Raw genomic sequence first — 5,167 nt, 5'->3', positions numbered from 1 at the left:
ACTTGGAGGCTAGGGCAAGAGAGGGAGGCTTAAGCCCAAGAGTTTGAGGTTGCTGTGAGCTGTGCCACAGCACTCTACCCAGGGCAGAATAGTGAAACTCTGTCTGAAAAATAAATAAATAAAAATTATCGTTATGGCTTATTATATGTATTATGTAACCATTTAAAATGGATGTTTACAATAAGTTTTTCATAAATTGGAAATGCTAGGGTGAGCAAATCTGAAATAGGTTTAGAAGAAAATGTCCCTCAAAGAAGGGGCTTGGCAGCCTGTCAAATTTAGGAGACACTGCACACCTGCTGTTTCTTGGTGCTACGTGGACCACCCCAGTGTACTCACAGCTCTGAGAAGCCTTGCAGTCAATCCACTGTGGTTAGCTTGATTAAATTCGATGTTTTCCTGGTCTACCTGCTGATAGAGTCCTTTCCCCAGCCACAGAGCTGGGGTGTGCCGTCCTGTCCCATTGTCCCCTATCGGGGTGGTCACTCTGTATCCAGTGGGTAGCTGGCTCCCCACAACTCCCTGGAGGCTCCTGGAACTCTGTGATGCTGGAGCTGCATTTCCTACACCCTCCCCGCCCTCAGCGCCCACCACACCATCGAGTGAGAGCTTGTAGGATTGCATTGAATTAGAGACCATGTCTGTTTTCGACTTAGATTCTCATGATCTGCTTTTCCTTCCTTCTTCTTTAAATGGTGTTTGTCATAGGCAATGAGCAATCAATCAACCACAGCACTGTCATTAATCTACCTATAAGCAATCGATCTCTGAGTGGGCATGAGCTGGGTGCACTGACTGGCCTCCCTGACCCATGTCTGCCATTGGCCAGCTCTCACTCAACACCTTCACCCCTTCACACCTGGGCAACTTCTTCAGCACTTGGTGACAATGTCATTGCCTCAGGGAGAGCTTCCCTGATTCCATTATCTATGTTAGGTCCCACCATCACATGTTTTCATGGACACTTCCTAACACATATGTAATTATGTACTCATGTGTTTATTCTCTCTCAACACTAGACTGTTAATTCCTAAAACAGCTCAGTGTCTGGTACACTTTCAGTATTCAACAACCATTTGATGATTAAAGTAGAACTTGATACTTTATTCTTAAATGAACTGGCTAATACCTAGATATTTCACATCTAGTCGAAATACTAGCTTCTACTCAGAATACATTCTCTTCCTAAATAAAACCTTGATTTTCCTTGGAGCATCAGTGTGCCCAGCAGACTGTATTTCCTAGCCTTCCTTGTAGCTAGGGATGGTCATGTGACATGGGTGGTTGTTGTCAAAGAATGTATAGCTGAAGTTACGAGATGGGACTTCCAGGAAAGCCCTCTAAAAGGAACCTACTCAGCTTTCACACCTATTCATGCCCTTTCCTCTTTCTTCCTTTTTGCTACCTGGAATGGCTGGAGCTATGGCAGCCATCCTGTGGCCATGAGGTGAAAGGCTTAAAATCTAGTGCCCTAGGCCAGGGTGGTGAAGGAAGAAGATTGAAGATGCCTAGGACATGGATGATGACATCATGGAAGCATTGCACCTCCCTGATCTGCCTCCCTATAGACTTCTTGCTAGTGAAAAAAAAAAAAATCTTATATACACCAATGTTTGGAGGACCTCTGTTGTGCTCAGTCAAATATATTTCCTAATGAATTCAGGAAGAAGCAACTGAACATATGAGGGGGCAGAGCAGTAATAGAGCAAGAGCTGGGATACAGGTGGGGGACCAAACATCAATCCAGCAGCCATCCGCAGGGACTAAGGATAATGGAATGAGAACATCTTCGTGACAACAGCAAGAACCAGGTTGTTGCCACTCCTGTCCTTGACACGTTAGCCTGTTGTGACTCTCAGGGAGGAGGGGAAGGAATCTGAACTTACTCAAGTTTCTGCCACCTGGCAGAATAGGAGCAAAGGAGAAATCAAATCTGGTTATGAAGAAGTTAACATTTCTCGCACACTTGAGTTTGCCCTGAGTGTCATACATGCTACATTACCCTTAATAACTAAGCGCTAAATGGTCCTTTTGAATAGAACTGAGTCCAAGACACCGTCCCCCCACCCCACCCGACCCTGTGCCTGGTGTTCCACTGCCTTTATAGCTGTTTTTCAGACCCTTGAGACTATAGTTTGGAGGGAAAATCACTGTAGAATTCTCAGTAATTCTTTTGACGTCTTCCCATTTCTACTCCTGCCCCACCCAGAGTCACCCCAGGTGGGGCATCACCCACCCTTGCCCACACCCACCACCCTGAAGCTCTGACCACACCTTCACCCCGAGAAGTCCCATCAGCCTCCCACCAATCTCCCCCTTCTCAAGCCCCTGGCACAAGGAAGAAGCCAACATTCATTATAAATGACACTGACAACAGTAACACCCGGGTTTATTGAACTTACACCGCAGGTCAAGATGATGCTGGGTCTTCCCATGCCTAACTCAGTTCACCCAATAGCATTGTTCCCACTTTATGCACAAGGACAGGAGGCTCGGAGGTGTTAAAGGACTCAGCATTTAGACTCAGGCCTCCTGACTCTGAGTGCCAGGTAACAAAAAGCACAGCCACCCAGGGCCAGGGGCCGTGGGCAGCTTGATCCTCCCAAGGCCGGGTTGTTGCAGTCCCAAACCTGTGTGGCCATTCCCAGGCCTGCAGTGTGGGCAGGAGGAGACCTGACTTTTAGCACAGCTACCCCCTCTGAAGCCCATTAAGCAAAGAGAATAAACCCTGAGAGTCAAGGCGGGAGGAGCCGGGGCCTCCAGTTTGCGTCTTCAGAGCTTCCTTGCCCTGATGCATTATTCATGCCCATGACCAGGCAGCAGATCAATAATGCAGGAGGCAGAAACTCAGGCTGGCCCTGCTTCCAGCTGACCAGCTCTACAACCAGCTGCCGGGAAGGACTGGGCAGCAGGGCACACTGGTAGGCCTGCCTAGGAAGGCCACACAGGTCGTGCCCTGCTCAGGTGGTATCTGGGGCCCCTGAAATCCAGCCGCTGTCAGCACACCTGGCTGGGCGCCTGGGCTGTGAACATCCCAGGAATGGAAGATGTTCTAGTTTTCATACTTCCTGTGGGGGTGGTGAGAGGCATTTTCCAATCAGCACAAAGGCACCGTACAAAGCTGGGCCAGGCCAGGGAGTAGGGATTCCTACTCCAGGATGGGGTGCAAGAGGCATCACAGCTTCTCAAGGTCCCTTCCTCCTCCTCCTTCCCTGAGGCCTAGAGTCTGAGGGTGGAGACTCAGGAGAACCCAATGTGTTCATTTTGGTTGTGAGAAGTTTCCATCAAAGCAGCTCTAAGATGCCTGCTTGGCTTTCTTCCACCCTGGGAGGGATCCAGAAGCTCCTGGGGGATTGGGCATTTGGGGCACACTCACCCCAACCCTCTGACTTCCTCTAATCCACACACCCATGGCGCCTTCTCCACCTGAGCTGCAGCCTCACTGGTGAACGTGCTGGGAGGTGAGGTGCAGGCCTCTTCTGCTGTGAGACCCCAAACTAATCTGGGCTTTCTCTTATCCTTCTTTTGGCTTTTCTGTATTGTCTGGATTCTCTCAGCATAAATCAAGGGAGGGAGGGAGGAAGGAAAGAGGAAGGGAGGGAGGGAGGGAGGAGGAAGGGAGTTAAAGGACACTCTGGAGAAGATAAGGCCTAAACATAAAGTTTCTCTGGGCTTTGTGGCTCTCCCTTTCTGAGTCAGTGGCAAAGCTGACCCTCTGCAGGGGAGCAGTGCCTGAAAGTAGAGGGGCAGGCAGCTCCCACATCTAACCAGAGCTTGCCCAGCTTTAAATTGCATACAAACCTCTGAAGGTCTTGTTAAAGGGAAGACCCTGGGTGATAAGGTAAGGGTGCGGCCTGAGCGGCTGCCTTTCTGGCCACCCCAATGGTCCAAGGACCACACTCTGAGCAGCAAGGTCAGTGGCTCCTCGCCTTGAGTGACACCTGGCATCACCTGGAAAACTTAAAAATCAGGATGCATCAGCCACACTCAGGCCCTTTGAACCAGATTCACTAGGAGAGGCAGCAACTTGGGATTTTCTGAAGCTCCCAGGTGATTCCCGTGTGCTCAGAGTTGAGATACCTGCTCGTTCCTTTATGAGAGGTGGGGCCCACCTGAGATCACACAGCCAATGCATGAAAGGCTGTGAACAGAGACCACTGCTCCTGGTTCCTGGGCACACAGGAGTGTCTTCTGTTGTGTCAGGGAAGGGAAGGGAGGGGTAGAGCTGAGGATAGCAGAGGGCAGAGCCCCGGGTGAGCCTTGGGTGCCCAGAACTTCCCAGATTCTGGGAAGGGAGGAGCTGCCAGCTGTGTTCCAGGACACGGCCATTCATGCACTGAGCTTGTGGCCTGCAGAGATCCTCACCCTGTTTACAGACAGCAAGCCAAAGGCCTTGTCCCAGCCGCACAGCCATCTGTCACTTGAAGCCTTCCGCGTTGTCGAGAGCTCCAACCTTTCCCTTACTGATTCCAAAACATACGTCCTCCCTCTAATCTTGTCAATTTCTGAAATTGGGTTATATCTGACAAATGACAGCAAAGAAACGTTCAGGCCACCAAGCTGAGCAGTAAAGGGGTGTAACTGTCACTGATGGTGCGTGTAGGGGGGCCTGCTCACCTGAGTGTGACTAAGTTGATGGCATTGCACTGGTGGCATCTTGTCTTCATTCAGACCCCCAGGTGGGGCTGAAAGTGCCTTTGGCAACATCCCGATGATGCAGCACCAAGACAGAAAACTGCAGAGAAATATGACCGTCACCAGCAGGGCAGGGAATGGCCAACTCCCTGGCATTAGCACACAGGCTGTCTAAGGCCCGGAGAGGCACTCGCCACCAGAGCACACTTCTCAAGGACCAGCCTGCTTCATTGGTTCCTGGACCTTGGGCAAATCACTGGACCTCACTCATTTTCATTTCTTTCCAGGAAAATGGGATGATCCAGCTCGGCGCCTATAGCTCAACTGGCTAAGGCGCCAGCCACGTACACCTAAGGTGGCGGGTTCGAATCCAGCTCAGACCCGCTAAACAACAATGATGGCTGCAACCAAAAAATAGCCGGGCGTTGTGGCGGGCACCTGTGGTCCCAGCTACTTGGGAGGCAGAGGCAGGAGACTCTCTTGAGCCCAGGAGTTGGAGGTTGCTGTGAGCTGTGATGCCATGGCACTTTAC

The sequence above is a fragment of the Otolemur garnettii genome, unplaced genomic scaffold (genome assembly GCF_000181295.1).
Source record: "Otolemur garnettii isolate 467f Iridium unplaced genomic scaffold, OtoGar3 scaffold00166, whole genome shotgun sequence".
NCBI lineage: Eukaryota > Metazoa > Chordata > Mammalia > Primates > Galagidae > Otolemur > Otolemur garnettii.
This window is presented reverse-complemented; position numbering follows the sequence as displayed.